Source organism: Theropithecus gelada, chromosome 5, assembly GCF_003255815.1.
Source record: "Theropithecus gelada isolate Dixy chromosome 5, Tgel_1.0, whole genome shotgun sequence".
In the NCBI taxonomy this organism is placed as follows: domain Eukaryota; kingdom Metazoa; phylum Chordata; class Mammalia; order Primates; family Cercopithecidae; genus Theropithecus; species Theropithecus gelada.
In genome coordinates this window covers 72838502-72865421 of record NC_037672.1, presented here as the reverse complement: position 1 = coordinate 72865421, position 26920 = coordinate 72838502, and the positions used below count along the sequence as shown (strand labels likewise).

General features: G+C 36.0%; 1 pseudogene; it reads right to left on the bottom strand.

Moving 5' to 3' along the window:
* Window positions 1–2490: 2490 nt before the first annotated feature.
* The window catches only part of LOC112624319, a 34835-nt pseudogene continuing 10405 nt past the window's right edge, over window positions 2491–26920 (bottom strand).

Here is a 26920-nt window from a genome sequence, read left to right as displayed (position 1 = left end):
ATGAGGTCAGGAGGATGAATAAAAAAAATCAGATATTTCTGAAATCAGACATGGACTCCCTAATTATATATGAAATGATGGTTGATTACACAAAATAAAGTGAAACCATATGCTTGACTCGTAGAACCCCCAAGAGAAATCACCTAATGCTCTAGAAATTTTCAGCAAAACGATTAAAACCTAAAAGCATTGCTTGTTAACACCTTACATTAGAAATTTTCTGATTATCTGTTTTGTTTCCAAAACTCTCTTGTTTCTAGTTGTTTTCTTGATCTTAACTACTCATTATATGCTTTGTTCAAACATACATAACCTGATTCAATGTGTTTGTCTCAAGCTGTATTTCATTCTGTCTTAACTCTTGCAACCTGCATGTCCTCATTAGGATGGATTAATCCAACAGCAAAGTTCACCTTATCTGACTGAGGATTATTCATTAATTTTTACTTGTTTATCTGACCTTTATCAATCTTGTTTTACACAATCACTCTGAGCCACTGTTATGATGAGTCAGGATTCTAGATCTCTTATGAAGAACAAATTCATCCTTAAATAAAGTATACCAAAGACGAATCTATAGAAAAATGTTACTTGAAAAAAATCAGTGCAGTACATGAACAAAATTCTCACTGGATCATAAACCCAAAAAGTGATTAATCAGACTAATAATTAGGAACTTGCAATGAAATCAATGAGACATCTTGATATGCTTTGAATTGGTGACAGTTAATATCCATGATAGGTAAAGCGCCAAATATCTGGTTACTCCAGTGTTGATTTGTTGGGAGTATGAATAGAGTGGTGATAGGCTAAGGGTATGCATGGGTCCAGCATGACAAAACTTCCTCTAACCAAGTCTGAGCTAGCCACTACTGAAATAAAAAATCCAACCTGCCAGTACATCAATTCCTATTACACATTTGGACATTAGGGAAGTGACCACCAGGGGGGTGGTGAACCCAGTGGGCCAACTCTAAGTCATCTTTCTCAGAACCTCTACATGCCCCCACTTTCAAAAATGTTATTTTAAAAAGAAAGCCATGCCTCTTACTCATTCAAATTTTTCCAAGATTCAGTGTCAGAAGGAACACAACTTTTAGAATGATAACAAATGAAAAATTTGAAAATGTATGCTTTATGAGTTTTCAATTTATTGTCCCCTGGGTGCAAATATAACTTTATGATACTGAATCTGGATCCTGTAAACATTCCTCCTTTGCCAGCTAGTTGAATGTTAAGCTTCATCAATACAGAACACTGGAGTGATTGTGAGGTATTAGATGCTAGAAGACATATCCCTTCTAAGACCGTACTCTTTACTGTTATTCAGTAATTTTTATAATTATTATTGGGTTTTAAGAATTTGTATGTTAAAGAATATATTTAAGACTATTAAAGAATATACTTAAGAAATATAAGACGGAAACTTCTAATTAGCACATTTGTTTTATCTTTTAAGAAACACTGCCTTCTGCATAGATATTAATTCAGAAAACTACATAAACCATTTGTCCTTGACACAAAGAGATTCAGCTTCACATGTTGCTTTCATCATTATTTTAGAGAAAAACATGATCACGAAGATGAAGAATATTATTTCAATTCAATGATTCTAGGTGATTAGAGTTTCTGTGTTTAAATTTTGTTAACTCCTGAGATATTTAAAAGCTTTTAGAATCAATCTCAAAGAAACAGACACATGGACAATATTGAAATTTTTGGAATTTCATATACTATGTGATTTTATGAGTCTCATGTAAACTTTCACATTCACATACTTTCCTAACTATATGTGTACATAGTATTTTATGTGAAAAGATTTCTCAATATGAAAACAAATGAAAGTATTCTTTGATAACTCATGAATAGACATAGATTTTTGTATCTGGCTATATGGTCTACGAATTGCAAAGAAGATCTATTTTGGCAAGGTCCTTGATGCATTTTCAGAAGTTGTTTCATTAAGAAAATATAAATAGACTAAAATTTAGTTTGTGTAGTACACGTTGAGTTACATTATTTCCCCAGATTAATATTTATCTATAAGGTTTCCCCTTTTATAAAGAAGACATTTCTATAAAAAGCACTAGTACATTACACTTTTCTTTCTTGTACTTTGTTATTTTTTTCTTTCTAGTGGCATGACTATATGTTCAAAGTGTAGTAAAGTAAAATATTTACTGTATATTTCTTTTCTAGACATTATAATAATTCATTTTATTACCAATTATTGCTACAACAGTTTCTCCTAGAGAAGAGTACTATAAAAGTCTATTTCATGTGTCAGAAATAATCATTATGCCTCTCTTTCTTTCAACTGTTTTAGACACAACTCTTGTCAGACAGAAGAACTGCTCTTAAGTTGGTTCCCTTCTTCTCTGCTATTTTCTTTTAAAACCTTGTTCTGAGTCAAAGGCTATAATGAACAACAGTTGAATGAAGGTATTGGAGAGCTTTTTGCCATTTACAACGCTATCTCCAGCATAGATTTTAAAAATTGGTGTATGTGATATTTGGCTCCTTATTCCACCTACAATTTAGTTTTTAATATGTTATGAGAAGAGAATAAGTAAAATAATTATATACATTTCTGGTTTGTATATCCTCAGTATTCCAGGCATTAAAGTAGGTGGAGATATCATACTTGACAAGGTAAGGACAAGAAATGTGAGATCTTATTGCAGGAGAGAAATCGTGTAACATTATAATCTAGAGGGACTGGACTAAACCTGCTAGACCATATCGATAATTCCTGACTAAAGGGAACTAGCCTTTTCTTTTCTTTTATGTATTACTACCCAATTGCAAATTTTCATTACTAAAGCAAAAATAGTAACTCAAGTTAGTCAAGGTCTCATGTGGAAAATATCTTCAGTCTTTCTGACCAAACATTTTACCAGGTTGCATAGTTTTACATAGGAAACCAGTTATGACTATCTGGAGTTTTAAAATAAAGAAAATTTTCATAAGAAAATATATGGCATTTCATGAAGGATATGAATTGGAAACACCCATTTAACACAAAGAACTTGCTAAACACCATGCTAAGAGAGTTGGCTAAGTTTAGTCAAGCTTATACGTGTGCTATGTCATGGATTTGTCCTGAAAGGTGACCCTAGCCTTCATGCTGAGGCTTTGCTCAATAAAATGTGATCCTGCCAAATTGCAAAATTACCCTGTCTAACTCATCTTGTCTAATAATCAATCATGTACACTTAATCTTTATGTAATTCTCTATATCCATATAGCCAACTACTCTCTTTTTGGTTTCCTTATTTTTATTTCCTCATATTTCCATTTTATTCACAAACAGATTTTCTTTAAAAGTCTCAGTTAACTTTTGTCTTAGTTGGGGTTGAGTTCAGTTCATATTGTAGTCTCTATCCCCTACTTCAGTAGTCAAAATAAAATTTGTTTTGCAATTTTTGACAAGGATGTTGTTCAGTGTTTCTTTTATTTTTCTGACATGCAGACATATATTCCATATAATTGTATTTGTTTATATAGAAGAGTGTTCTTTACCTACGTAATAAACATGCACATCCTGCACATGTATTTCTGAACTTGAAATAAAAGTTGAAATAAAACAATAAAAATATAATATATAAATATATTTATTTTATATGTTATATAAATGCATAATATATGAATTTATTATATATTATATAAATATATATATAAAAGAAGAAATTTCTTAAAAGGCAAAATATATCTAGTCTTTCTGGCCCTCTCAAGGAAACAGACTGAGTTTCTAATGAATCTCTTTTTATTTTCAGTTTAAAAATATACATAGATAAACATTAAAAGTGAATTAAAAGTAACATTACTTAATGCTTAACAAAGATTAAAAATTTCAAACAAATCAAGAGGGCACAGATTTTGTAAAATGCAGTAAAGAATTTAGTCCATACCTTGATGCATAGTGGCGGCATTAAGTGGCATGATTTTCTGTATCATGCCTGCCTGCCTTAGATCTCAAACAGATCTAATCTCTTTTCTTTCTTTCTTACCTTAACAAAGAGTTGATAATCAAGCCACATATTATGAAAAAGAGAGTAACAATTGCCATGTAGGCCAGCACATCCACAGAGCAGTGCTGCAACCAGGTGAGGTTGTGGGTAGGTGGCAGCAGGTACTTGGTTCCATTGTGGTGCATAACAAACTCAATCCAGAAGAGTTTTTGGTTCAAGGGCTTCAGAGACTGATCATAACAAATGATTGAAACTACGTCACATTCTGTTTACAGCTACTGGAAAATCAAATAGACATAAACTTATATAATGAACCAGAAAAGATAAATATGTGAAATTTTTGTGTAAATGTTAAAAATGAATGCCACATAAAAGTGGATGAAAAATAAAATATTTTGTTTCATGGTGGTTATAGAGATTTTGGTTTATGGGCTAGAATTTGTTTCATGCATAAGATTTCAAGATGTAAAGAGATAATTTAAGAGAGAACAAGTATTTTTAGCCTAGAAATTGAAATCAGATAAGTCCAAAGGGTTAAAAAAATCATTTGAGAGTACAGAAATTGAATTACCCAGTAAAAAATAAATAAATAAATAAATAATGGACCTGGTGTACAAGTTTCAAAATAATATCAAAGTCTAGAGATAGCAGACAAATCTGACGAGGTCAGGCACATGTCAGGGCAAAGCTCATAAGAAGTTGGCACTGATCAAGAGTTGGAATTAACATTACATCAGTGGATTCATGGTTAAAAGTATGAAAGTAGATGACCTTAGTTTGAATCCTAACCTGATATCTACTGATCCTTTTTTAAAAAATATTGTATGTGTTCCAAGTTTTTTTAATTGTTAATTTGAATGAATAAGAATTGTATCTTTCCTGCCTGATTATCGTGAGTCGTCATGTCATGATTCTCAGAATACTTGGTAGAATTATTCTCATTATAAAGTGATTGTCAGTAAATGATCACTGTCATTACTCTTTTTCTTGTATTGGTATTTTAGAATATAAGTGGCTTTCAATATTTCACTTTGAGGTGTTGCAGTTCCATTTGTTTCTAGTGTTGAAATCATTATGGACTAATAGACAAAGAATAAGGATGCATGTAAGTATATTGCTCACCAAGTCAAAACCACAAAGTGCTAAAGCATGGCACCGTAACAACAGCAATGGAGGTAACTTTTCTCCTTGTTACTTAAAAGATCACATGGGGGAACGGTATTTTTCAGAAGATGGCACTAATTCTGATATATTTTTTCATACAATTGGGTTTCATAATACAAAGAACCAATACAATGTGTGTCACACACATTCAGTATGTATCAACTAATTAAAAATTGTCATTTTTCAATACCAGAGCTATGTTTATTAAAAATTATTGCTATTACTGATATAATAGTAATAGCATAACTGAAATTAATGTATGTGCTGAAATAATTTTTCAACCACATATTTCTGGTTTCATACATTTTGACTATTAAACAGAAATATTCCAACTTATCTCTTTCAAGTCAACTATTTTTTGATTTTATAATTCTTCCAAATAAGCAAATCAACCACCACTGTAAGAACAAAGAAATGGCTACATTTATACTAATATCTCCTCTTTTCAATAATTTTTAAAAGGCAAATTTGAAAGCTCTAGCTGTTTACAAATTATCAATGATGGGATCAAAATATAGTGTGAAAATTTGTAAAACATTGAATATGATGTAATTAGAGATTGATTATGTCATGATGATTACTGAAAATAAATCATCTTAGGAATGCTTTAGAAACAAAAGAAATGTATAGCTAAGAGGAGATCATGAATATGTTTATTTGTTTTATCATGGTAACTTTTTAAATATGTATTTGTATTCCATAATATCATTTTATATACCTTCAATATACACAAAAAATATTTATTTATTTATTTTTTATTTTTTATTTTTTTTTTGAGACAGAGTCTCGCGCTGTGTCACCCAGGCTGGAGTGCAGTGGCGCGATCTCGGCTCACTGCAAGCTCCGCCTCCCAGGTTCACGCCATTCTCCTGCCTCAGCCTCCGAGTAGCTGGGACTACAGGCGCCCGCCACCACGCCCGGCTAGTTTTTTGTATTTTTAGTAGAGACGGGGTTTCACCATGTTAGCCAGGATGGTCTCGATCTCCTGACCTCGTGATCCACCCGCCTCGGCCTCCCAAAGTGCTGGGATTACAGGCTTGAGCCACCGCGCCCGGCCCACAAAAAATATTTAAAAATGAACGTTTGATGAATTCTCATGCTGAAAGACAACATAAGTGTGCTGAAAATTAGTCAGTACTATAATAATATTTGAAGTTTTCTGCTTCAACTTTATCCTCAATCTTCATTATAATCCTTCTGTTACCATCTTTAGCAATTTCTCTTATTTCACTTTTTGTCTATTTTAGAACTTATGCACTATCCTAAAACCTCTGACAAATGTTTTCACTAAATCAAACAAAGAAAAAAAAACATATTGTGATACAATGATGTATTGATCATGGCCTTTAAGTGTTACAAAAAATATATGTACTCAGCACTGTGTTCATGTTCAGAATCACTACTGCTCCCTTGGCCTTCATGTGAGAAAGTATGAATACATGCTATGAGCTTAAAAAATTTACATTCATGTAGGGTCATTAATGACTGCTTTTAATGCATCGAGCAAATCTGTAATTTACATTGTTTTTGAGTCCAATCTAACAGCTTCCCGCTTAGCCTTCATTTGAGCAAAGTTATCAGGTTGATCTGCAATAAAAGAAGGCTCACCGTAGGGATTCCATGGTAGATTCTCTCATACATTCCACTGGATCCATCATGAGTTATAAAAGCTTTAGTTTGTGGATGACCTAAGAGTAGATGATTTTTTGAAAAAGTATGCATTATAAGTCTTAGAAATAAAATGAGCAACGCACAGCATGAGTCAATGAGACAGGCATTGTTCTCTAGATCACAAATTATTGTAACAGTAAAACTGCGTTAAAATTGGTTTCAGATCACAAAGGAAGAAGCACCAAGTCCTCTGGGGCAGTAAGTGAAGGCTACACATTAAGACATGGTATGTGACTTGAGACTTGAAGAAATCATACAAGATTGTCATGTGGACAAATAGAGAACACTGTGCATAAAGATAATTGTGTATCACCCATTTCTCATTACCACCCTCCCCCAAAAAAGAAGCAGCATGCATGCCAGAACTTGTTCTCTTAGAGAAATGATGAAGTCACTGAGTATGATAGGGCACAGTATCCAGTACAGCAGGGAGAGGGGTGGTGGTGGTGCTTGGATAGAGGAAGGACAGGCCACACTCCATCATGAAATGTATTACCACCACTCCATGATAAAGATAGGGGATTTACTATCATAGAAAATGAAGCAACTGATAATGAAAGAAGAGCTGTCATTTTTCTGTTGCATTTGCGACATCATACATTAGGAGAAAGAGTAGGTGTGATGATTGAATTAGGAGACAGACAACCCAGAAAATTATTGAAAAACAATTTTGTGAAAGGTAACGACACTTGAAATAAAGACAGTTTGTTTCTGGCCATAAAGAATGCGACTGTGCATAATAAAATGTCAACTCCTTTTAGTTTATTATATTTTTCCTAGGACTGGAAGATAAATATAAAGAAGTTAGATTTTATTTTTGACTTTTTAAATGATAAATGATGAATCAATTATTATTTCAACAGTGTGTTTTCCACTGAGCCATTTTCATCCTCACAGGCTGTTACCCAAGTTTTCAATATTTGATCCTCAGAGTCTTACTGAGAAGGTGATTCTGGAATACCCACTATATTGTTGAATATTAGTACTAAAGTATCTGATTTCCTGTCATCAAATTTCCATAGAACTGTATAGATAAGGGAGCCTAACGATGAGAACACGTGGACACATAGAGGGCAACAACACACACTGAGGCCTTGCAGAGGGTGGAGGGTGGGATGAGGGAGAGGAGCAGAAACAATCACTAATGGGTACTAGGCTTAATGCCTGTGTGATGAAATAATCTGTCAAACAAACTCCCATGACAAAATTTTACATATGTAACAAACTGGAACATGTACCCCTGAACTTAAAAGTTTTAAAAATGAATGTACCTTGTTCTATGAGTAAAATTAAATTTATAGCATGTCTGTTAAAATTCTAAACAGATTGAGATCACCTAGTCAAATGCCTTCCATATGGCTAATAAGGAAACGAGGACAAGTTAAGTAACGGGAACTATTGGAAGACTGAAGTAAATAGAACAACGATATAATCTTCACTAATTTTTATATTGTGAAGCTAAATGCAACCATGAGGTTTGATATATAGTGGCTTAGAGAATTGTGATAATAAATTAAAACTTCAAACATTTAAGTAATTGTTAGGCAGACATAATCCTAGTATAAAGAAGAGTAAAAAGTTACTACTAATGGTCTACATCTATTTTATTAATGTATTTACTACATATACATTCATCTTACAAATTTAATGTTAATCTTTTCATTTATAAAAAATGAAATGGAAGGGAGTTTACTTATTTTCACTTCTTCCATAAATTAGAGTCTTATATTTGATAATTTACTAAAAATGCAAATCTATGTCATCATCTATATATGAGAGATCCATTAATCTACTTAGAAAGTACATATACTTTGTTTCTGATTACAAATTATTAAGCACTTCTTCCAAGAAAAAATTGTAAATGATATTTTTCACATATATTGAGAATGTTATCACATTTACTACCACTGCAAATTATTTAAATGTAAAAATACTGATTGGTAGTTTATAAATAATAGGGCTGTTAAAAAACTTCCAAAATTGTGATGATGCTAAATTTTGTTCTGCTGACTGTTAACTCTTTGACGGTATACTCTAAAGTGCTGACAGATTCTGTCTACCTTAAGGGCAGGATTTGATCCCCCTCTTTTTTATTACATCTTCCTATCAGATATTGGCCAAGTCCAGTCCACCAAGGCAGTTTGGTTTTTCTGTTTCTCCAAATCTACATGGCTAAGTGGGTACCTAGACTCAGGGTGGATGAGTTTGAGCTTCCTTTCTCTGAATAGCCCTCTGAACAATACACTGAATAGACCTATTTTAAAAATTAGGGTAAGTAAAGAGGCCCAGATTACATGGAAAGCCGAAACTCCATGATACATTTCCATTTTTTTTTTCAAACCTATTTATTGTTATTGTGCTAGTGAAGTAACACATAAAGTATAATTCCTTTCTGATAACATTGATAGTATGTACAGCGCACTTAGGAATCCTATAAGTTATAGAAATGAATGGCAGAGCAGAATTTGGTAATATCCATTACCTGCCTCCACTATCATGATAATACCAAAATGCCACACTGCACCTCCTAATTATATATTTTTTTCTAATCACAATGTTAATGGCAAAGTATTATTAATCAACAACACTCTTTGTGCTATTTTATCATCTGTCATGTATATTGTTTTTAAACTGACATCCTTTTGTGGGAATCAGGAGGACCAGAGAGAGACCTTGGGGTGTATACAAGAGGGTATCTTTATTGAGTACACTCACACCCAGTGGACTTAACATCCAAAGATTGGGACCCCAACAAAGACAGCACTTGACTTTTATACACACTTTCCAAAAGGTGTGGGCTAACTTGATGCAGGCTTACAGTGGAGCAAAAGCAGGGATACAGAGGGAGAACAATTGATCAAATTGTGAAAGCTCATAAGTCAGGATTACGCATGACTTTTGCTGTGCAACCTAGATGTCTGTTATCTAGGTTTTGCTCAAAACAGCCTTGCACTGGTTTACCTTCTAATCTTCAATGTGGTGCCCAGACAGCTGTAGTTCAGGCCTGCTCAGGCTTCTCATGACCTTCACTGTACTTTTTAGATAAAACAGAATACTTGAAGTTGCTAGGTAGAGAGAACAAAAATCTATAAACTCATACCATAAAACAGAGGAAAATTTGTTTTTTTCTCCCTATGTTGAAGGAGTGCTGGGAGAGTTTCCAGACCACAGATTTTTGGTGTGTGTCCTGTTTTTTTAGACAGTATCACCAAGACTTTCCCTGGGCCTGGACTTCACCCATTGCTGCCTCTGGGACATGTTAGTCTAATAAAGGAAAGCTTATTTCTCTTTTTAATTCCTTCCTTCCTTCCTTCCTTCCTTCCTTCCTTCCTTCCTTCCTTCCTTCCTTCTTTCTTTCTTTCTTTCTTTCTTTCTTTCTTTCTTTCTTTCTTTCTTTCTTTCTTTCTTTCTTTCTTATTTCCCATTTCATCTCCCCCTTTGATGCCTCCTGTAATAGAATTTAATGGAAGGTATCACTATCATTTGGTTCCTCATTACAAGTCAGTTCTTCTCTGTTTGGTACAGGTTGATACTTCGTGAGTGCCGTCAGTCGAGTGGAGATGGTTCTGTTAACTATAGATTGTATGGTTGATTGGATGCTTCTGATGAGGAGGGGTAAAAGGCAAGGGAGCATTAGGCAATGCTTTAATACAGCCAACATGACCCCTAATGTTTTAAAACCACCAAAGGATGAAAATCAACCTTCTAAGAGGGAATCTGGAGACCATCCGAATTCCAGGTCTGAACTGGGACATGTGCCCTCTTCCACATCCTTGCAGTTATTTCTATGATGGCTTTCCTGATATCATTAATTTCTAGGCAGCAATTCATCAGGCTCAACTTTCCACATACTCCTTCTTTCTGGGCTAGGAGGTAGTCTGATGTCAGTCTATTCTAATAGATGGTGTTCCTTATTTCTGTGGAGTGCTGGGCTAGTAAGTTTAACGTATTTGCTGTCTCATTAGTGATGATTTTGAGTACTGCCTCCAATCTTATGATGTGATTAAGCGTGTAAATTGGGGTACAGTACCCCCTGACTTATCTTGTGTCCAGGTACCTATAGTATGTATGGTACAATAAAGTCTTAACTACTGTATTTCTTATCCATGGAGTGTGCTTGGAGTGAGGGCATCCTAATATGGGTCCTCCTCCTTCTAGCACAGATATGGGGATCAGCACAAACAAAGCAAACAGTCGCATTCTTACAGCCAACATGGGCAGTAAAGGCTTGTAGGTGGTTGGTTAAAGCAATAGCACAAGAGCAATATAATGAATAATACAAAGAAGATTAGTGGGCCTAAGATTTCTAGCCACATTGACTTGTTTGATGATGATTCTTCAAGCTTTGGCTGTGCATAGACTAGTCAACTCTTGGTGTGACTAGAGAAGGGCTTGCTGTTTTCTCAAGCTTCCACCGTGCATAGACTGGTCATCTTCCAGAGTGACCAGAGCAGGGCTGTTGTCGTCTCCACCGGCACCGTGGTCTCATTGCAGGATCAGCTGTGTCGGATGGTCTGGGTCCTGCTGGCTTGTCCACTAGTCCTGGGCGGATGGTTTCAGCTGACTGTGGTGGATCCAAGGCGCAACACCTGCAACTTTAACAACAGTGGAAGTGGACAAGATCACAGTAAGGGGCCCATCCCATAAGGGGCACAGAGTAGTTGGATTCTATTTCTTAACCTAAACAAAGTCTTCAGGTTTGAAAGGGTGCCCTGGGTCCGCCAGACTTATAGGCATTCTTTCCTGTGCCCAAAATAGACTTTTTTCATGGCCATACCTAAAGCCTGCATTTGCCTCTTTCAAGTTAGTTTTTGTAGTTTATGGAGATTACCTGTAATCTGACTTATGATTGGGGGTGGCCGGCCAAACAAAATCTCACAGGGTACATACCCGGTGTGGTTTGTTTTGTGGGGGTGCACCTGACTCAGAGAAGGACCATGGGCAAGACCTGGTCCCGCCTCAGATGAGTTTTCTGACAAAATTTCTTCAGCAGCTGCTTGAGTGTCTGATTCATGCTCTCCATCCTTCCTGAGCTCTGAGGCTGGCAGGCTGTGTGCAACTTCCACTTTATTTTTGATAGTCGAGTTAATCCTGAACTATTTCAGCCACAAATGCTGGTCCATTATCTGACCCCAAAGTTAGGGGCAGTTCAAATCTGGAAATAACATCTCTTAACAACACCTTGGTCACCTCTCATGCCTTCTCTGTCTGGGTGGGGAAGGCCTTGAGCCATCCTGAAAAGGTACAGACAAGTACCAACATGTACCGATATCCCCCTGCTCGGGGCAATTCGGTGAAGTCCATAAGCAGGTTTTCCCAGGGCACGGTTCCTGTTTCCTGAATTCCCGGGGGCTGAGTAGGCCCTTTTCGGGAGTTGTTCTGAGCACAAGTTAAACACTGTTTACAAATGGCTCAAGTAATAGCGGTGAGCCACAGCACATAGAAATGATTCCCTAATCGTGTCTCCAGCACCGTTTTCCTCCTGTGAGTTCCTTGGTGGAACTGTTTTACAAATCTGGGGGCCAACATTTCAGGTATGGCTAGGCTCCCATTGAAGAATTTCCACCATCCTTCTTCAAAGTCATTCCCATTTTCCTGGGCAAACCAAGCCCTTTTATTTGGAGTGTAGGTTGGGGGTCCCTGGAAGGGAAATCGCTGGGAAGAGGGGGCATAGCTAAAGCTTCTTCTTTAGAAGGTGGAGTCGCCATTGCAGCTTGCTTTGCCTCTTTGTCTGCTTTTCTGTGTCCTTTAGCCTCTAATGTTCCTGCCTTTTGCCTACATTGCATTACTGCTACCTGTTTCGGGGTTCATACCATATCTAAGAGCCATAGAATTTCTTCATTGTACTTTATTTCTTTACCTCCAGGAGTTAAGAGTCCTTTTTCTTTGTAAGTAGCCACATGAACATGAAAAGTGGCTGAAGCATATTTAGAGTCTATGTAAATATTTACTGCTATCAGACCTATCAGCTCTGCTTTCTGAGAGGAAGTTCCAGTAGACAAAGACTGTGCCTCTACTACTGAGTCCAAAGTCACCACTGCATACCCAGTGTGGCAGACCCCTCTAGTATGAAGCTGCTCCCATCAGTAAAATATTCAATGTCCAGGTCTCCGAGGGACCGGTCGGTCAAATTTCTCTGGCTTGAGAACACTTCATCTACCACATCCACTCAGCAATGAAGGGGGCTTCCTGACATTGATTCAATGGGGAGCAAGGTAGCTGGGTTCAGGGTATTCACAGTTTCTAAAGTTACGCAGGGATTTTCACATAGGAGCCCTTTTTATTGAGTTATTCTCAGATTTGGTAACCAATGCTGCCCCCTTTGGTCGGTCAAAGTTATAACTGAGTATGGTAATTGGATTGTCAGTTGCTGTCCTAAAATCAGTTTATTAGCTTCCTGTGCCAGCAAAGCGATGACAGCTAGTGCCTTAAAACAAGGAAGCCATCCAAGTGCCACAGAATTCAATTGCCTGGATAAGTGTGCCACCGGGTGATGTCATCACCCTATGGCTTGAATTAGAACTCTTATGGCCATTCCTTTTTGCTCATGGACGTATAAAAAGAAAGGCTTAGTTAGATCTGGCAGTCCTAAAGCTGGGGCCTGAGTCAAGGCTTCTTTGATTTCCTTAAAGGCCTTCTCCTGGTCAGACTTTCAGAGGAAGGGATCCTTTTTCCCCTCTTTTTGGCTTCATATAATGGCTTAATCACGAGCAAGAAATTTGGGATCCAGATGCCGCAGAACCCTGCTGCCCCTAGGAACTCTCTTGTCACCGGGTGATTGGAGTAGAAAGCACATAAACAGTCTGCTTCCATTTGCTAGTGAGCCATCTTTTCCTTTGGCTTATATAGAAGCCTAAATACTGGCCACTTTTAGGCAGATTTGAGCCTTTTTCTCTGACACTTTATATCCTGCCTTCCATAGCAGGTGCAGGATGTCTTGGATCCCTTGGAAGCAGTCCTCTCGGGTTGGGACTGCTAGAAGAAGATCATCAATGTACTGGAGCAAGACACAGTCACTCTTCGGTGGGGTGTATGCTTTAAGGTCTGAGGCCAGTGCCTCTTCAACGTTTGTAGGAGAGTTTTTAAATCCTTGTGGGAATCTTGTCCAAGTGTATTGTGATACACCCCATTGAAAAGCAAAAATAGACTGACTGATTGGTGCAAGCCAGAGACAGAAAAATGTGTCCTTTAAATCTAGGACTGTAAACCCAGTGACCCTTGCTGGAATATGTCCCATTAAAGTAGATGGGTTTGGCACCACTGGGTGGATGTTTACTGTGGCCTAATTTACCACACACAAATTCTGTAATGGTCTATATTCACCAGACGGCTTCCGCCCTGGCAAGAGAGGGGTGTTCCGTCGTGACTGGCATTTGACTATGATTCCATGCTTATGAAGCTGCTAAGTGTTTGCGGACACCCCGTAGGATCTTGGGGAGTACCGGATTCTGTCAGACCAGACCAGAATTGCTTCCGGTTTTAACTCTACCACCACTGGTGCCTGACTTACAGCCAGTCCAGGTGGGATACTTTAGCCCAAACTCCGGGAATTTTAGTAAGCAACCCACGCGTTTCATTTACTGCTGGTTCCAGAGTCTTATTTGCATGTAGTCTCCATTCTTCAGCTTACGGAACAGTAAGGGTTAACATCATAGCCTCTGGGCAAGGTAGGTTTAAAGTTACATTCCCTTTTGGCCAAAATATAGTCTGTGCCTGCAGTTTTTGAAGTGGGTCTCTTCCCAGCAAAGGAACTGAACAATTTGGGAGGTATAGGAATTCATGTTGGACTTCTCATCCTCATATAAGACACCTCTTTGATCGACAGGTGGGCCTCTTTTCAGAGACTCCAGTGCCTCCTACAATAATTGCACAGTTCTTGGATAGTGGCCCTATAGGTTGGGTCACTACTGAGTGTTTAACTCTGGTGTCTACTGTAAAGTCCATTGGCTGGCCTCTCTCTTCTAATCTGATGTGGGCTCCTCCGGGCCCAAAGTGAAGCAACCTGGTCTGTCCTAGTCCTCATATCCTTCATCCCCTGCCAGTCTGATCAGAACAGTGTCTGATTTCTCCTGGGTGTGGCAGTCCCCAACTGGTGGCCTTAGTATACCATGGCCCTGACCCTTCTCCTTGATATTATTCTCTGGACACTCATCCTTCCAGTGTCCTTGTCTTTTGCACCATGCACACTGATCTATTTCCAGCCTCGGTCCGCTCTCAAATCCCTGTCCATACTGGCCTCTTCCCCGCCCACGTCCGTGCCCACATCACGACCCCTTGCAAAGCCAGCTTCCCTCCCTGTGAGGGCTGCTGTCAGCAAATCAGCCTTTTTCTTAAGCCTTCAATGAACCTCCCTCTTTGCCTCCTGATCTCGGTTAATGTACAACTTGTGGCCACTTCAGTAAGCTGAGTAGCATTCATGCCTGCAAAACCTTCCACTTTCTGCAATTTTCACCTGATATCTCCCTGGGCCTGCAATACCAATGCCCTGTTCACCATGCGCTGGCCTCACTAAGTCTTTTATAATAATGACTGGGGCTTTCATCTGCGCCCTGAAGCGCCTCTGAGATTTTCCCTAAATTGCTGAAGCGCCTCTGAGATTTTCCCTAAATTGCCTTTCTCCCGCCTTCACTTAAATTTTGCAGGAGTGCCTCTTGGTATCTGGGCAGCTGCTGTAGTTGGGCTGCCTCATTTGGATCCTATGGGGTCCCCTTGTTTCCCAGAGACGCATTCGCATAGCCGGAACTCGACCTGACTGGAGACAGCTTGCTTGATTTCCTGGCATTTCGCCTTAACCTCCTGGAGCCAGCGCTCAGATTTTTTCATCTCAGCAGAGACTGGGGGCGTGTATCCTTTTGAGCTTGACTCCTCAGAGTCAGTAACTCTGGGTAAAGGAGGGTAGATTGGAACATATGGAGGAGGGGTCTCTTTTCCCTCCAGCGGTTCTTGCAAAACCGGTTTTTCCTGCGGCTTTCTTTCTGTCTCCTTGTTTACCAGAGAAGCTTTCACTCTCTGCTCAGCTCATGCTACCAGCTCCTATGACTTTCTCTTTAACTCTGTGTTTACAGGTGAAGCTTTCACTTTGTCTTTGTAGCTGCCAGCGCAGCTGATTTCTCTGCTCCACTGCGAGCATTCCACAAACAAGCTGCTAAAGAGGGCTGCATTCGGCCATGAGTTAGTATGAGAAAATTTGGTCTGAACGCGGTGACTGTCCTCCGACTCTGGTCACCACCTTTAAACACATGGCCAATGGTCTCCCTATCTGTAGTACATTGGGCCGGCCAGCCAACACCAAAAGAGGGCTATTCTAATTCACAGAGAGCTCTCAGCATTCGATAGGTTAACTTGACTTCCTAACCCCCCCGCAAAGCCTTTCTTAAAGTTCTTTAACATGCATTCCAATGGGGTGGGTTTCAACGATTTTCCTCCCATTCCCTCCCAGTTATGACACAGCACATTCACCTTTCCTTTCATTTTGGACCAATCAGACCCGGTTGATCCTACACTTTGCTTGGATAGATGCTGGGATTGCTTCAAGGTCTGAGCTTTCAGAATAGTGCTGTTATGAATATGGATGTGCAAATATCTCTTTGAGATCCTGATTTAATTGTTATGGATAAATATCCAGAAGAGGGATTGCTGCATCACATGGTAATCTTATGTTAATGTTTTTGAGAAACCTCACACTGTTTTCAGTAGTGCCAATTTTTTAAACAAACCTCATCACTCAGTTCCTTTGGAAGGAGGTATGTGCCACAAGATACATATCCTCTATTATTTATGCATAGTCATGCAAGTGTGCATGTGTGTGCGTGTTTGACTTAGTACATATAGTAAGAATTAAAATAGCATCTTTGCACAGTGGTGGGGAAAGATATTGTTAAAAAATATGGAAACCAGATTCTTCATTTATAATATTTTAATCACTAGTATGGATTCTTAGGAAAACTAGTGTTATTTGTTTATCTTTAATTTTATATTTTTATAGTTCTGCTAAATAACTTGTATTTATTCCAGGCAGCTTTTCTGTTTAGTCATGAGGATTTATTTACCTGACTATGAGCACAAAGGAAAAGTTACTTGTTATTGGGAAGGCGTTATATACTTCTCGCAACTATATAATCTAACATAAAACATTTTTTTCATGTTCTTATTGGACGTTTACATATTCCCTGGTAAAATTCCCATTTAGATCTTTTAAACATCTTTTGATTAGGTTATTTATCTTTTTAACATTGAGCTGTAAGCTTTCTTTATATATTTTTTATATAAGTCACTTATCAGGTATGTACTTGCAAATATATACTTCAAACTCTGGTTTCTCTTTTGACTTTATTGATGGTGTTGTTTGATGTGTGAAAATGTTAATTTTGATGAAACCCAGTTTATCAATTTTATTTTGGTTGCTTCTGCTACTGGTGTGATATTTAAAAACCTTGCCAATTCAGTGTTCCAAAACATTTTACTGTGCTGTATATACAATTGTTTTTGGTGCTTTGAAATATTAATGAATTCATCCTTTCAGGAACCCCATGAGGGTGATAATACTGTGACCACCACTGCCATTTCATCGGTGAGGAAGTTGAAGCAAATAAAGCCCAAGCAACTTGTCCAACCCCACATCATCATGTAGTACTTTCTCAGAGACTTGAATCAAGGGCATCTGGATCCAGAGTGCCAGCTCTTAACCACCATGTTATGCTGACTCTTCTATTTGGGGTACAGATATTCTCAAAATATAATATTCCCTATTTTCAACTCTTGTAGCTATATATTAATGATAATTTTTTTACAAATGTATAATTTAAAACATGTAGATTCATTATTCCAGTTATGTATCACTGCATGACAAATTGTTTCCAAATGTCAGGCCTTAAAACAACTGTAATAATTTTATTATCATTGCTCAGAGTTTGGGGCTGTTGGTTGGACTCAGGTATGTGTTTCTTCCACAGAGTTTCTTATGTAGCTACTTTCCTATGGTGCCTTGCTCTATAATTATCTGAAAGTCATTCGCTTACATACTTAATGATTCAAGTTGAAGGGATAAAAGTGCTTGTGGGCTCCCAGGATTTCTTAGGCATATATTTGTGTCTCTCTGCCAAATTGTCATTTATTACGGGGACTACAGATTGAGTTGAGGAGGAGTGGAGAGAAAAAGAAACATATAAACAAAAGATCCAAAAAGAGGGAGAGAAAGAGAGAGAGAACACGTTGTGTTTCCAACAGAACTTTGAAAGTTAAATTGCATTATTTCCACTACATCGTTTTTTGTTGAGACAGCTACAAGGTCTGCCAAACTTCTAAGAGAGGGGAGTTTACTTGACAGGATAATTGTCAAAGTATTTATAGTCATGTCACAAAATCAGAACCAATATAACCTTTTGAAGAAGACAGCAGAAATTGTTAAGCTATTGTAAGATTCATAAAATATTAAAAATAATAAAAAAACAAATATGAAAATTTTGTGAATTTAGATATCTACAGTTCCTGCAAATTTTAAACACTGTATCATATGTATCCATAGGTATTTTAAACATGGAATAAATGTTCTAAAAAAAAAGTTGCACATGAATAAAATCTCATGTGAGAAACATGATCAATTCAAGTTTTTTGAATAAAACTAATGAATTAATAATGAGATGTTAATTTTTCAAACTTCCTGTATTGATTTTATGTTTTTTTCACAAATTAATTTTTAAACCTCATAAATAACACATGAAAATATTGTAAAAAGTTAAATACTGCAGAATTCTGAGAATAAAATCTAAAATTCCCATCCTTGGATTTGTGTGTATTGTTCTAGATTTTTTTTTACCTCGTATGAGTTTACATATATTTTAATTAATTTCATTGCAAGGAAGACTTTTTTTTCTGGAAACTACTTTTTCTATTTAGCAGTGGAATAAACTGTTCTCTGCAATGGCTACACTCATACATTTGTTGGAGCTATGTGTGTTCATTGACTGGAGCCAATTAAGTGCTGGAGGAAATATTCTGTTCATACATGTGCTTATGTGGAAGGATTTCTGCATGACAGATTTCTAGATGTAGAACTTCAGTTTCAAACTGTATGCTGGCATTTTATTTTAGAAGGTTATTTTGTATTATACTCCCTCAAAAAGAGATTTCTCAGATTTTTGTAGATTGCAAATCTCTATAGCATTAATTTATTGGCATTGTTTCTCTTTTCCTGAGCACCAGTTACTTTATAATCTTTTATATGTTTTTGGCAATTTTTACTTTGAAGTGCACATTTATAGTTGCATAAAGTTTTATATTGGAATATTTCTCTTTTTTGGTTGGTGATTGTAGTACTTTCTAAACAATAGATACCCATTTTTTAAGTGTGTTGTAGAATAGGTTTAATGTGAATTAATTCAGGCTTATAAGAATGATAAAACAACATTATTAACCTTTGCCACTTTATTATTCCTGCTTTTCTGTATCAATATCTGGATGATTTGTATAAAATATTCTGTTGTAAACACTTCCTATAATTTTTTTAACATCAGTGTTTTAGTGTATGTATGTCTGTGTATGACATGATTTATATATACATATACAAATACAAATCTATATATTTAGTGATCTGTATACAGTGATATATATGTGTATATATATATACACACACATATATACATATATATATATATATATATATATATATATATAGTGAAATATATTTAAATCATGCCTTAGGCTCAAGAATATTTTTTGGGAAACTTGTTTAATGATGAGACTTCTGGTTAACAAAGACAAATAGGTTTCTGTCAGTCTGGACCACTGTGATCATAAAGTGCTTCACTGATGTGCAGATTAAAGGTACATGGCTTGATTTAGCTATTTTCCACAAAATTGATAAACTTTTTGTATTGCTTGTATATATGTTTTTGTTATACTAAAAATTTAGTGTTGCCACATTATATTTATAGGAGGGAAGGATCAAAAGACTGTGGAAAAGAGAAAAAAATAGACATCATTTAAAGTATAGTTATGTAGAATAATTATTATTATTTCAAACTGTCTTCAATAAACACATTGAATTTCCCAACATACCTATTAGATAGTAAAGTGATGCTGTGTCTTGTTTCAAAAGAAATGGACATGTATATGTGCATGTATGTTTAGAAATATTAAAAATTCACTAAGTCCCTTTAGAATGCGTTTCCTATATTATCACAAACTAAAATTAAGAACTTACATTTGCTACTAAAGGTCATAAATGAGAATAAAACCAATATGAAATTTAGGATTGTTTTTCCTAGCTCTATTAAGAATGATGATGCTATGTTGATGAGAATTGCACTGAATTCATAGATTGCTTTTGGCTGTATGGTCATTTTCATAAAATTGATTCTACCCATCCATGAGCATGGGAGATGTTTCCATTTGTTTGTGTCGCCTATGATTTTTTTGACAATATTTTGTAGTTTTCTTAGTGGAGGTCTTTCACCTACTTGGTTGAGTATATTTCTAAGTATTTTATTTATTTTTTTTCTTTTTTATTCAGCTGCTGTGAAAAGGGTTGAATTCTTGATTTGATTCTCAGTTTGAAGTCTGCATAGCCAAAGCAAGATTAAGCAAAAAGAACAAATCTGGAGGTGTCCCACTACCCAACTTCAAACTACTACAAGGCTGTAGCTACTGAAACAGGGTGGCACTGGTATAAAAACAGGCATGTCGACCAATGGAACAGAATACAAAATCCAGAAGTAAAGCCAAATACTTATAGCTAACTGATCTTTGACAAAGTAAACAAAAACATAAAGTGGAAAAACGACACCCTATTCAACCAATGGTGCTGGGATAATTGACAGGCCACATGTAGTAGAATGGTACTGAATCCACATCTCTCAACTTATTTAAAAAGTCTACTTAAGATGGATGAAAAAATTGAACCTAAGACCTGAAACAATAAAAACTCTAGGAGATAACATCAGAAAGTCTCTTCTAGACATTGGCTTAACAAGGACTTCATGACCAAGAACCCAAATCAAATGCAACAAAAACAAAGACAAATAAATGTGGCTTAATTAAACTAAAAAGCTTCTGGATGGCAAAAGAAATAATCAGCTGAGTAAACAGACAACTCACAGAATGGGAGAAAATATTCACAAACTATGCACCTGACAAAGGACTAATATTCAGAATCTATGAAGAGTTCAAACAAATTAACAAGAGAAAAAAATAATATCATCAAAAAGTAGGCTGATCATGAATTGACAGTTCTCAAAAGAAAAATATACAAATGTCCAACAAACATAAAAAAATGCTCAACATCACTAATTATCATGGAAATGCAAATCAAAACCACAATGCAATACCACTGTCCTCCTGTAAGAATGGACATCATTAAAAAGCCCCCAAATAATACAATACTGGCATGGATGTGGTAAAAGGGAACACTTTTACACTGCTGGTGGGAATGTAAACTAGTACAACTACTGTAGAAAACAGTATGGAGATTCCTTAACGAACTAAAAGTAGATCTACATTTTTACCCAGCTATCCTACTACTGGGTATCTACCCAGAAAAAAAGAAGTCATTATATGCAAACACTCATGCACACACATCTTCACAGCAGTACAATTACTAACTGTAAAAATATGGAACAAACCTAAATGTCCATCAACCAATGGGTGCATAAAGAAAATGTGATACACACACACACACACACACACACACACACACACACAGTCACACACCTTGGAATACTACTCAGCCATAAAAAGGAACAAAATAATGCCATTAACAGCAACCTAGATGGAGTTAGAGACCATTATTCTAAGTGAAGTAATTCAGGATTAGGTAGTCAAACATTGGATGTTCTCACTTGAAAGTGGAAGCTAAGCTATGAAAACGCCAAGGCATAAGAGTAATATAATGGACTCTCAGCACTCCGGGAAAGGTCGGAATGGGAAGAGGGATAAAAGACTACACTTTGGGTGCTGTGACACTGCTTGGGTGATAGGTGTTCCAAAATTTCAGAGATCACAACTAAATAAATTATCCATCTAATCAAACACCACCTGTTCCCTAAAATCTATTGAAATAATTTAAAATATGAGAATAAAATCAACGAGATGAATATTTTTAAGTGACCAGAAAAAATGGGTACACTGAGGCTCAGGGTGAAAGATTGGTTCAGCAGAAGTGTGGGACTGTACCCCAGCTCTCCTGACTTTTAGTCCAGTGTTCTCTCCACCACTCACTCACTTATTTCTCCATTTCTAATTTTTTTTGGACAAAGATGTCTTTATTTTGTTGATATTGTAAAATAGTTCAATATTACTGTAGGAAGCAGGTAGCAGTTGCTACATTTCTAATTTCTTTTTGGACAAAGATGTCTTGATTTTGTTGATATTGTAAAATAGTTCAATATTAATGTAGGAAGCAGGTAGCAATTGCTATATTTCTAATTTCACATACATTCCACTGGGGAAATGAATAAAGCTCTAAAATGATAAACATTTTGCCATAAATTTTAGGAAAAAACTTTATTTATGCCCCACCACATATCACTTCAAATAATTATTAAAAATTCAATATGCTCTAAGAAAATGTGCCTTCCAGTTGATATATATAAAATACATATGTGTGCATATATATGTATATATATGCATGCATGTGTGTGTGTATATCATGTTACATTATAAAGTTCCATTTGTTAACTGTGTTCTTCTAATGTTCTAAGTCATTTCTCATTATTTGCTCCTCTTTTTAAAGTCTGTTTAGATTTAATGGAAGTATCTGTATATTTACATTTAAATAAACCACCTTATTTTATATTTCTTTTATATTGGTCCAACCTGTTTATGGTACAATCTGTTATAAAAACATTCCTTTAGGTGATACTTTTCTTACATAAAAACATTATTGATAGTAGTTATAAACGCTGAATTGATGGTAACTGGACTGGGTAGACATTTTGCACGTTGTATCTTCGGAGTATAAAAAAATCAATTGTTAAAAATTTAATTTACTAAAATTAAAATTTTTGTGCTTCAAAAACCATCATCAAAAAAGTAAAATGTTAGTACACCAAGAATGAAACAACGTATTTGAAAATTATATATCTAACATAACATTCATGATATATAATTAGTTCTTAAAACTCAATAATAAGACAAGTTGCAAAGTTTAAAAATGTTTCAAGGATTGGAATAGACATTTTTCCAAAGAAGATATATGATCAGTAAGCACATATAACAATGCTCCACATTTTTAGCTGTAATGAAAATCCAATAGAAAACCACAATGAGAGATCATTTCACTCTCACTAAGAAGGCTACAGCAAAAAGATAATAACACATGTTGGCAAGAGTGTGGAGGAATTTGAACCCTCTTTCATTGCTGGTAGTAATGACCAATGGAACAAGTACTTTGGAAAACAGTTTAGCAGCTCTTCATAAACATATAGTTCCCACATGAGCCAGGAATTCCACTTATAGTATCAATCCCAAAGAAAAACATATTTATGCAAAAACATGTGTAGCAATGTTCCTAGTAGCCACAATTGAACACAATCAAAAGGCCAATGAACTAAGTGAACAAAGAAAATATGGCATATCCATACCATAAAATATTATACTGCTGCAAAAAGAAATGAAGTATTAATACACACTGCAACATGAATGAATCTAAAAGCTATTTTAAAAAAAAATTATGCTCAGTGAAAGAAGTCACTTTCACAACACCCTAAATTGTATCATTCCAGATGGCTTCATGACTCGTAAGCATTCTAAATATATTGCGATTTTACACCTTAAATACGTGGGTTTTAAGTCATGAAAATTACATGTAATTATCAAGCCTGTTACAATAATGAAAACAAAAATGAATTTTTCATCAAGAAAATAGTTATACTTTTAGACATTTTAGATATTTAATTAAAATATTTTACCATATTTCTTTAAGTTTGTCCTTCCTTTCTACTGCGGATTGATCATATAATTTTCTTAAAAAACTGCCTTTTTTATATTAGTTATATTACTTTAAAATTACTTTTGTGTAGAAAATTGTTTCACTATTGGATACCCATTACCTGTATGGAGTTCAAAACACAATTTTTAAATAACCGCTCAGAAATAAAAGATGATTTTAGGTTGGTTACATCATGTAAATTCTTTCAAAATTAGACTCTTAAAAAAAGGATGAAACTCATACTTACTATTGAATAGATAAGCTATCTAAAAATACCACCTAGTACAAAAATATTGCTACACTCACAAAGGGTCATTAGTTACTGTATTCAGTGCATTGAGCAAGTCTGTACTTGACACTGTGTTGAAGTCCAATCTAACAGCTGCTTCCCTGGCCTTCATTTATATAATGTTATCAGGTTAATCCTCATACAATGCAATGCCCACCATAGGGATCCCATGGTAGATCACCTCGTGATGCCATTGGATCCACCATGAGTTATAAAAGCCCTGGTTTTTGGATGACTTAGGATTGGATAAATTTTAGCAATATTATTCATAGGAATAAAATGAGGAATGAACAACTAAACGCTCAAGTGACAGTGTTTTCTAGCTAAAACATGGAACTAAATTAATGTTGTGTTTCTGACTTCAGAGGAAGGAACGCCTACTTCTGCTGGAGATGTAAGTGAAAGCTGTATGGTGTGTGTGACTTCAGACTGAAAAAAAATTAAACAAGATTACCAGTTGGACTGAAGAAAAAGTGCAATCTAAATAAAATGTGTAAAAAAAAAAAAAAAAGAAAAGAGATGAACATGAACATGTAAGAATGTGTTCTTCTAAGTGCAGTCACAGAATGTGAAATGTGAGATGTGCAAGGCAGCAGGCAGTGGGGTGGTGGTGGTGCTAAGATTGAGAAAGGACAGGTCACACTTCATCATGAAATATGTCATCACATTATGATTAAGATTAGGAATTTAATCCTACAGAAAATGCAGAGTCCCTGGTGATAGCAGAAGAGCTGTTATTTTTAGTGACATTTGAAATAACCTGCATAAAAAGAAAGAACAGGTGTAAAGTTATAGAAATAGGAGACAAAAAGACAATCTATGAAGTTGTAAAAAATTCGATGAGACGTAATAACACCTGAAGTAAAAACAGTCTGATTCTAACCACAAAGAATGTGAATGTATATCATAAAATGCCGACAATTATAGCTTATGATTTTCCCCATAGGACAGGAAAATAAATATAAAGAAGTTTCATTTTATTTTTAAGTTTTTCCATAATACATTTTCAATAAGCTTATTTCATGATTAGTTATTAATGCTCCAATGGATTGTTACTAATATATTCAGTATTTGTAATCCAGAGTCATGCCAAGAAGGTCATTCTAGGGTATCCACTTGTACACCCGAGTACTGAGTCCTAAGGCATGTGGTCTATTCCCATCAAACCTCCACAGAATCTGCTACAGTAAAGACAATATCTTTTTCCATGAGTAGAACTCCAAAGTTATAGAATGTTAGAACTCTAAAGAGATTAAAAATGAGATCAGGGGATGCTGGGTAATAGAACTACTCAAAGACTGATGTAAACAGGATGCCAACATTTCATTTTCTTAACTTCTATGATTAGTTAAATACGTAAGGAAATCAGGATTTTCCAAATAATAACCTGGAAAAATGAGATTAAAAATGAAAAGTTTAAGTATTTAAAAAATTGTTACACTTTTCAAAAGAAGACCTATGTGTGGCCAACCATCATATGAAAAAAGCTTAACATCACTGCTCATTGGAGAAACGCAAATCAAAATCGCAATAGATACTATTTTGCACCAGTCATAACGGCTATTATAAACTCAAAAGGTAGTACATGCTAGTGAGATTGTGTAGAAAAAGGAATGCTTAAACACTCAATAAATTCGGTATTGATGGAACGTACCTCAAAATAATAAGAGCTATTTATGACAAACCCACAGCCAATATCATACTGAATGAGCAAAAACTGGAAAAATTCCCTTTGAAAACTGGCACAAGACAGGGATGCCCTCTCTCACCACTCCTATTCAACATAGTGTTGGAAGTTCTGGCTAGAGCAATCAGGGAAGAGAAAGAAATCAAGGGTATTCAGTTAGGAAAAGAAGAAGTCAAATTGTCCCTCTTTGCAGATGACATGATTGTATATTTAGAAAACCCCATTGTCTCAGCCCAAAATCTCCTTAAGCTGATAAGAAACTTCAGCAAAGTCTCAGGATACAAAATTAATGTGCAAAAATCACAAGCATTCTTATACACCAGTAACAGACAAACAGAGAGCCAAATCATGAATGAACTTCCATTCACAATTGCTTCAAAGAAAATAAAATACCTAGAAATCCAACTTACAAGGGATGTAAAGGACCTCTTCAAGGAGAACTACAAACCACTGCTCAGTGAAATAAAAGAGGACACAAACAAATGGAAGAACATACCATGCTCATGGATAGGAAGAATCAATATCATGAAAATGGCCATACTGCCCAAGGTCATTTATAGATTCAATGTCATCCCCATCAAGCTACCAATGAGTTTCTTCACAGAATTGGAAAAAACTGCTTTAAAGTTCATATGGAACCAAAAAAGAGCCCGCATCTCCAAGACAATCCTGAGTCAAAAGAACAAAGCTGGAGGCATCACGCTACCTGACTTCAAACTATACTACAAGGCTACAGTAACCAAAACAGCATGGTACTGGTACCAAAACAGAGATATAGACCAATGGAACAGAACAGAGTCCTCAGAAATAATACCACACATCTACAACCATCTGATCTTTGACAAACCTGAGAGAAACAAGAAATGGGGAAAGGATTCCCTATTTAATAAATGGTGCTGGGAAAATTGGCTAGCCATAAGTAGAAAGCTGAAATTGGATCCTTTCCTTACTCCTTATACGAAAATTAATTCAAGATGGATTAGAGACTTAAATGTTAGACCTAATACCATAAAAATCCTAGAGGAAAACCTAGGTATTACCATTCAGGACATAGGCATGGGCAAAGACTTCATGTCTAAAACACCAAAAGCAACGGCAGCAAAAGCCAAAATTGACAAATGGGATCTAATTAAACTAAAGAGCTTCTGCACGGCAAAAGAAACTACCATCAGAGTGAACAGGCAACCTACAGAATGGGAGAAAATTTTTGCAAT